The 9,182-nt window shown below is 39.9% G+C and overlaps 1 pseudogene; it reads right to left on the bottom strand.

The window, feature by feature from the left end:
* Positions 1-6,344: 6,344 nt before the first annotated feature.
* LOC149834490 (auxin-responsive protein SAUR71 pseudogene) lies at positions 6,345-7,376 on the bottom strand (annotated as a pseudogene).
* Positions 7,377-9,182: the final 1,806 nt, after the last annotated feature.

Below are 9,182 nucleotides of genomic sequence, written 5' to 3' on the forward strand. Positions count from 1 at the left end.
ATTCATTTGATGCTTTATTTAGTTATTTCATAAAAACATGATGCTCGCGGAGTTTTGATTCAACTGAAATACGGGCAAAATTTGATTTTTTTATAATATTTCAAATTTTTCATGCAAAGTTATATATTTTTAGGGTTTGATCATGTTCATAATCATATTAGAGTACCCTCTACCCGATTTTGCAGTGTTTTGAATTCGTTTAATCCCCGTATTAAGCGTTTTACAAAAATATTTTTTGAGAAACCCTATTTTCAACCCTGTTTTGCAACAAAGGTCAATTTCTAAGGGTATTTTGGCCATTTTTCTTAAAATTCAAAATTTTAAAGTTATTTATTTTTATTATTTATTCAATTCTGGATCATCCTTTATTATGTTTATTTCAGGAAAACATGGAAAGGGGCTTATATCTGGATAAATCCCTCAATTTCAGATATTATTGGATAAATCCAAAAAAACTGACATATTTTCACTAACAAGTTTGCTAGTTTTGAGGGGACACTCAAGATTGTATTATGCTTTATTTCTCTTTTCTTTATTTCAATTTATTATTGATGTAAATTATAAATTTGGAATAAGAATTTAATTTTCTGTTTAGATTAGGGCTACATTGCATATAGTTTATTTTCAATATATTATAGCTTTTGCAAAGATGGGGAAGTCGACAGACTAACCGTCTCTCAATTGCCATGGCCGCACTCGCCTTCTTATACTGTGGATTGACCCGCTTCACACTCAAAGATTTGATCTTAGTAGAAGGGTACATCTACGCATTATAGTCTTGGTTCTTCCGGCATGTGCCACCTTGAGCCATCTTATTCAAATATAACGGCAAAAAGCCACTACCTACTTCTCGGTATAGATTCTTGATCGGGAACCTCCATGAAGAAGAAATCGTGTGGGACTACTTCGATCGGCAGGAGTCACCTCTTTGATACACTTATGTGTATGACAAGCGATTCAAGTTGCTCGAACTCTTCTTCTCCGTCTATTACCAGCCAGAGCGATGTGTCAGACAGTTCTCACAGAGGCAGAAGCACATTAAGACTCGATTACTGTCAGGCATTATACCAGAGTTCGATGTGAAGTCGGCCCAATGGTTCGGAACATACTATTCTGCCAAGCATAGCTGGGATTCTTTTGTTACCCTCACTGTTTTTCCTAGTCCTCAAGTGTCTTCTGACTATCATGAGTGGTGGCAAATCGTTGACCCCTATTTGTCAAGTTTATTATTAATAAAATTATTATCCTTCAATAATTCTCATTATATCATGGTTTGATGACCTCGCCTACGTAACAAGGCATATTTTAGTTGTTTATCAACGTAATTATCGTGATTCTATCGACAACCCAATCCCTGGTAATGGGATATACTTCAAATTGTCAACATGATTCTCATCAAATATTCTCTCCCTATTCGTTTTATCCCAAATCATTTTTCAGAGTCTAATCATTCGTCTCATCCTGCAGATAGCATTCGTGATTCCATATGGTTTAGACTAGGTCCGGCAAGAAAATTGCACCCGCCCAGCAAATCAGCTATTCGTCTGCATCCTAACGAGAAATGTCGTCTCCACGATCTGCCGGAAACCAAAGTCAATAGGCCAACGATGACATTGATCCTCAAATGTACTCATTGTTCTAGAAGATGTTGACTGAGCAAGCATAGGCCAATTCAGGCAAGATTCCCACCAAGAAGAAGGTCAAGGGCCAAAAAATGAAGAAGCATCTAAAGATCTCGAAGAAACAGGTTCAACAAGATGATACTTCTGATGAAGCAGAGTCAGTGGGGGACACCGGGGAAGAGCAAAAAGTCGTCAACTAAACCCAGGAGATACTTAAAAAGTCAGCCAATAGATCTAAAGAGCAATCAATGGATGATCTAGTTGAGGCACAACTGAAGGAGATGGTTAAGGATCTGCAGGCCCGTGACAAGGGCAAGAAAGTTTTCATGAGTGAAGACTTCTGTGATGGTTTAGAGGGGGATGATAGTTCTGAGAATCTCTCCAAGAAATTTATCAAATTCGATGGTTTTGGCGATCCTAAAGCCCATCTCGCCATGTTTTTCGCTAAATATGCCAAGTTCAAGCAAGACAATCAAACTTTATTTCTTTGCTTCCCTCGTAGTCTGGAGGGTATAATGGCCAAGTGGTATTCAGAGTATATCAACCCCATCGAGTTGAATGAGTTCGACAAGGTGGTGAATTTGTTTATTGAACGGTTTTTATTCAACAGTGAGGCACTTCCAAATCTAAATCATCTCTGCAATCTGAGGCAGAAGGATAACGAGAAAGCCAGGGATTTCATCCGTAGATAGAGGGGTACCTACAATAAGATGAGAAATTCGATCTGTGAGGAGCATGCGCTCCAAATTATCTTGAACAACTTCTCACAACCTCTGAGAAGCCTTATTTCCACCTCACCTTCCAAGTCTTTTATTGAGCTTACTGAACAAGCCGAATAGCTCGAGATGGGAATGGAGAACGGAGTCTACGAGGGCATTACCCTCGACAAGAACAGTCGGGACTCGATGAAGAAGATAAATGTCATTTTCTCCACAAATCTCAGCAACAATAACGCCAATGATAGCAAAGGAAGCAAGGACAACCATACAAGTCAAAAGGAAAAGTCTTCTAAGCAGAACGACAAGCTTGTTCAGTCCAACTCTAAACATAAAGAAAAGATAAAGCGCGATGGTTGGGGTAACGATCACAAGTTCACTCCTTTAAATGAGTCGCTCGAAGAGGATCTTGAATATATGTTGACCAAGGAGATGGTCAAGCTCCCAAAAGTCCTTGATCCTCCCATTATTATAGAAAAATTTAAGGATCAATTCTGCAAGTTTCATCGGACAATGGGGCATGACACCGAACATTGCTTCATCTTAAAAAATATAGTGCAAGACTGCATCGACAAGAAACTTCTTGTCAAAGGGACAATGCTAATGTTTTCTTCTTTCATCATTTTAAAGGGACGATGTAGTCTCAATTCTTTTCTCGATTTATCGTCTCTCTTCAATGCATCAATAAAATTACCAATTTTCTTCATAGCTTGGCACCATCCTTTGTACTTCTCCTTTTTTGCAAAATGTTTGTTTGCGAGGAGTGACCTCTTTTAGAGTGCCTCCTGAATCAATCAAGAAGCGCAATATCCATCTTTTCTTTGTTATCTTCAAAGAGTGTTCTTCAAATATCAATTGTTTATCCTTTCATCCAACATTTTACTCCCCAGTTACACTAGGGCATTTTTTTTGAAAAATTGTCTCTACCTCAAAATGTCCTGTATGTAGGCAGAATCAAACAAAATCTTTCACCATTCATTTGCATTCAATTGCACGTATTTATATCTATTTACATTCACTTGCATTCATTTGCATCTATTTGCATTTGTCTACTTTTATTTGCATCCATTTGCATTAATTTGCATCAAATTTATTACCCATTTAGAATAAGGGATAATCCTGAGACTCCTGGCAGTTGTTCAAGTCATTATGAGGGTGAAGGTTGAAAATTTCTCATCCTAATCATCAAGCACTTTCAAAACACCATTCTTTTTCAAATCTGACCTTCGAGTCGAGTCTTTTATCAAAACCATTTTCGCCGATCATGCCAAAATCAACCTTCAGTTTAAATCTTTTCCTAAATCCAGTTCTTACTAGTCGAACTCTCTAAATTTGGTTTTTACTGGTCAATGTTTCCAAACCCAATCCACACTGGTTTAGTTTTTCTTTCGGGATTCGAGGTCTGACTTGAATTTTCTTTTCTTCAAATCCGAATTTTTCAGTGGCCTTTGGGATTCGAGTTCAGACTCAAATTTTCTTTCCTTTAAATCTAAATTGGCTTTCCTTTGGGATTCGAGTTTCAACTCGAATTTTCTTTCCTTTAAATCTGAATTGGTTTTCCTTTGGGATTCGAGTTCCGACTTGAATTTTCTTTCCTTAAACTCTAAACTGGTCTAGTTTTCCTTTGAAGATTTGAGTTCTGACTCAAATTTTCCAGTCGCCTTTGGGATTTGAGTTTCGACTCGAATTTTCTTTCCTTAAAATCTGAATTGGTTTTCTTTTGGGATTTGAGTTTTGACTCGAATTTTCTTTTCTTAAAACCTAGTTGGTTTAGTTTTTCCTTCAAGATCTGAGTTCCGACTCGAATTTTCGTTCCTTTAAATTCTAATTAGTTTGGTTTTTCCTTTGGGATTCGAGTTCTGACTCAAATTTTCTTTTCTTCAAATTTCAGAATTGGTCTAGAAAATCTGAGTTTTGACTTGAATTTTCTTCCAAATCCAATTCGTCTAACTTTCCTTTGAAAAATCAAGTTCATACTTGAACCTTCTTTCAAATTCAAGAATTGGTCTAGAAGATCTGAGTTCCGACTCGAATCTTCTTTCAAATCCAATTTGTCTAGTTTTTCTTCAAAGATTCGAGTTCTGACTCAAACTTTTCTGTCAAACTCAGTTTTACACTGGTCCTGTTAAATCCAATTTTCAAATTGGTCCTTTTACCAAAATCTAGCTTTGCGTTGGTTCTTTTACCGAATCCAATTATTGTACTCATCATTCTTTCAAATTCAATCCAAACACTAGTCTCGCATCAGGATTCAGGCTCAATGCCAAATTTCAGACCTGCAAGCCAATCAATCTTTATCAGACCTTCGGGTCACTCAAGTCTATCAAATCGACCTTCAGGTCATCAATTTTATCTACCAGACCTTTGGGTCAATTATTTTGTCAGGCTGACCTCCAGGTCGCCCATTTTATCAGTCAGATCTCTGGATCAATCAATTTTATCAAGCAAACCTTTAGGTTGCCAATTCTATCAAAATCAATCATTTTCTGACCTACGGGTCGCTTTTGCCAATCATGGTCTTTCAAGATTCAACTTTCGTGTCGAACTCGTCTGCCAATTGGCTCAATATCAATTATCAATCATTTTTCTTGTGAGGGACCCTTTTTCCAGGGAGAGTTCTAGGGAGCTTGTTCCTTTCGTATGCAAATTATTTTTCATTTGCTGAACCCCTTTTTAGGGAGAGTTTGAAGGGACTCGTGTCTTCGTGAACAGTTTGAAAAACAATTTTTTATTATCACACAAGGAATCCTGGTTCCAGGTTGAGCTTCGACGGAAGCTCATTATCCTTGTAACCCCCCAATATTTTTTGTTAAGTCATCCCATCATCAAGGACCCTTTTTCTAAGGAGAGTATGATGGACTCGCTCCTCTATAATAATTCATCGACCTTACCCAATCGGCCACCTTTCCATAAGAGAAGCCTAAAGTTAGGGAGTTTTGACAAAAACTTACATTTTCTTCGAAAGTTTGTTTTGCAAACACCTCCTCTTAAGGGAAGAGAGGAGTATTTTTTTTATTACCCATTCAGGTAAGGGTCAAGCCTGAGTCTCACTTTTGGGGAACGGAAAGGAGAATTTAGTCACGGATGTGTCAATTGGATATCAAGCGATTTCTTCTGTGGCACTTAATCACCACTTAACGGGCCTTTGCATGTTACGAAAGAAGGTGTCGCGGCACATTCTTCTGCGGAATACAAATCAAACCACCTCTCCACATGAAACGAATCCATGAAACCCCCGTGTTTGTGTTGGGCCTATAGAAATGACACAGATGCCTATGCATTTCCGCAGAAAAGCCTCGTTTCCCATGACATGCAAACAAACCCTTAAAAGGAGCAAGATCTGATTCTGATCTGAAACATAGATGCAACCTGCACCGCTAATCCAAATCAGAAAACAATTCGATTAAGCAAATCCGAACCCCGATTCCCTATACACAATCTAATATTATTTTAAAGAACATTCATATCAGTTATCTAACCAAACATGATCCATTTGCACCACACAATGTCAAACTCCAAAAAGTAATCAAAAACTAGAAATTGTGTATAGGTGTGTTTGAATGCATCAGTCATATCTGAGATTCACACGCTTCTAACTTCATCTATGAATTTGCACTAAAATGTGAATATGTTCAGATTTGGTATCAGCTCCGATCTTCAGATCCGAGAGAGTGGAACGCATCCTAGAGAAGCCTCTTTTCTTTTGAAAGAGTGCCACTTTGAAGGGAAAGTGTTTCTCTACAAGGAGAAATATGATCCTATTTTCACAGGAAAATTGTTTTTTTACTTCAGTATTTGAGTCCCAATACATGTATCTCATGCACATGCATGTTTCACCCTTTATAGGAAAGAGATCCTATTTCCTATGAAAGAGCATGAAACAAACGCCCCGTACGGCCAACAACTATACCCGTAGATTTGTCATAATAGCAATTCTCTTCCTCATCTCTCCACTTCTCCTTTTACAAAAACTGTAAAATCACAGCAGAAAAATAACACCTAAAAATCCACAAAAAAAGAAAAGATGAATCATCAAGCATGGGTAAAATAGTCATCTTCAAGATCTCCATAAGGATCCATACGCCACGATTTCAAACAAGGATGAGCAAACAATTGCTCTCTTCAATCGAAAGAAAGGGAAAGAAAATTACACACAACTGAGATCGAAATTCACAATTTACAGAACGCTGCTCCTCTCCCCTACACTCCTCTTCCGAACTGAGGAGAACAAGAAAAGAAACTTACGTACAGCAACGACTAATGTTCAGGATTTACACGAACGCTGCTCCTCTTCTCTGTCATATTTACATAAAACCTCTTTCCTCATCAGAATCAAAACAAGAAAAAGTCAACAAAAACACCCAGAGGCGAAGGACCAAATTGCACTGGAACCCCAGAATTCCGAAACTACCCTCAACCCAACTACCGTACGAATACGATACTCTCACCAAACCAGGAGGAACGGAAGAAGAAAAAAAGAGGACTCAAAGTGAGTAGTAAGTTGGTCAGAGTCAAACACCAAAGCCGTCCAACCTTTGACCGTCAAGGGGCACTTCCGTCAGTCAGGAGACCTCAATAGCGGCGGAGCGGACGAGATCGACCGCAGCGGCCGCGTCGTCCGTCCGGCGGAGAATATCGAGAGCGGCACGGAATATTCCGGCAGGGAAGGGGATACGGAGAACCCCCTTCTGGTCGTACCCGTACTCCTGGGCGGACCGGTGCAGCAGCTCGACGAAGACCGGGTGGTTCAGCAGCTCCGCGCTCACCACGAACCGCTCCATCGCCTCCCCGACGTACACGGGCAGGTGGCCGGACGGCACCCTCCCCCCCGCCGGGAACGCCCCTCCTTCCAGAGAAGAAGGCGAGCATGAGCAGGGGCAGGGGCAGCGCCTCCGGCCTTTCCGGTTCTCCGCGGCCGATTCGGACCGGAGGAGCGCGTAGCTCGTCGGGGACGAGTCGGCCACTCGAGAGAGCTTCCGGATCAGCAGCTTCATCTCCTTGCTTAGAGAGAGAACCACTTCTCACGAGAGAGAGAGAGAGAGAGCTCAGGAAGGAATGGGAGGGTGGGTGGAGAAGGTAGATATAGGCGGTTGATGCTTGAAAATGCCTACTGTTTTAACTAAATTACAATTATGCCACTGTGGTTGTAAGTAACGCCTGGAATTGGGGGGTTCTTTTGTTAGTTGGTGACAAATGCTCTTCTACCATTCTTCTTGATTAATGAGACTTTTAACCCTTCAATTATTGCTTTTCAAGATAACTGTTGCTCATAAATGGTCTTTAATGCCCCCGCTCAATTACGAGAATGACCAACATGTTATTGCTGAAACATCTCCGTTCTGGATTTGGATCACAAGTTTGATCTCATTTGCATACTTGTCAAATAGCATTTGAACTCTTTGGAGACTTTGGACAATACAATGAGCCGCTCGGGCTGGCCCGGGCCATTTAGTGGACAGGCTTGACCTGGTTGACGGAGTTGGGCCTGTTAAACTGAGCCCCTTGACTAACCGGGTCGAGCCCAAATCTAATACAAAACCCACAGCTCGCCAATTAGGCCCATGGGTCTAATTTGGACCGGGTGAGGCTAGATTGCAGGCCATCCTTTATTTTCCACATTTCTCATTGGTTTCTTTGAATTAATGGGTTCTTTTAAACAAAATTAAAAAAAAAAATAGATGGGATCCAAGATGAATCCATTTTTTGAACTCAATTTTCAATATATATATATATATAGCCCCCGGATAGCCTGTTAGCCCACGAGATGGCCTGATATGACTAATGATTGTTTATCTTGAGTCGGGTTTAAGCCCAACTTGGGTCAGCCGGCCTTCTTCTGAAAACTAGGTCAAAGCCCAACTTGGGTCAGGCTTTCTTCTGAAAAGTAGGTCAAAGCCCGAACCGTTTGGTTTGAGCTGTGGGCCGCCCAACCCATTGTCCGGCCCTAACGAATATATATGGATTAAGTTGAAAAAATGGTCAAACCCAAACCATTTAGTCGGTCACGTAAGTTTGATATGGAATGTCCCTCCACATCATGTTAGTCAACGGTTAGGTTTGGTATGGATTTTTTCAAATCCAAATCCATTGGATATCTTTAAAATTGAAAAAAAACGATAATTAAATCTGGTTGGCTTTCATTCCAAGTGAATGTAGATGCAGAAAGAACAAGAAACTCAGGTAAGGAGCAGTTAGTGTACGTTACCTTGTATTGAGACGTTGCAAGCTCAAAATCCAATGGTACTGTTGATTAATAACTGGTGGGGTTACAATACGGTGTGAGTTGAGTCTTTTAAGGAAGGACGTAGGTAGGGCTATTAGTTTGTTTTTTTTTTAACTCAAGCTGGGGTTAGGCAGGAGCTATTAGTTTTTTTTTAACTCAAGCTGGGGTTAGGCAGACCCCCCAATATCTCTTAAGCTCCATGTGGCAGAGGGATTAGAACCTGGGCTTTTAGGTTGGCATAGGACTCCGGTTTTCACATGGGATACCAATCTCGGTGGTGTAGTACTAGTACTATGGAGTGGTTGTGACAGATAAACCTTACCAAAACAACACCCATCAGCTACCGCAAAGTCCAAACCATGACAAGTACGTGTTAGTTGTTATTTGGATCTTGCTAGCAAAGAACATGTGAGTACGTACGGCAACCTATCTTTTTCATATATATATATATATATATATATATATATAGAGAGAGAGAGAGAGAGAGAGGCTAAATAATATATGTAACAACCAAACATGTTTACTTGTATGAAAAAGATTTGCATAGGTTTATTACTTTATGTCAAAAATTTCAATGTGATTTGGTTTTATAAAAATAGACTCTTGGATCATCTGATTATG

This window comes from Nuphar pumila, chromosome 6 (assembly GCF_984573655.1).
Source record: "Nuphar pumila chromosome 6, dmNupPumi1.hap1.1, whole genome shotgun sequence".
NCBI lineage: Eukaryota > Viridiplantae > Streptophyta > Magnoliopsida > Nymphaeales > Nymphaeaceae > Nuphar > Nuphar pumila.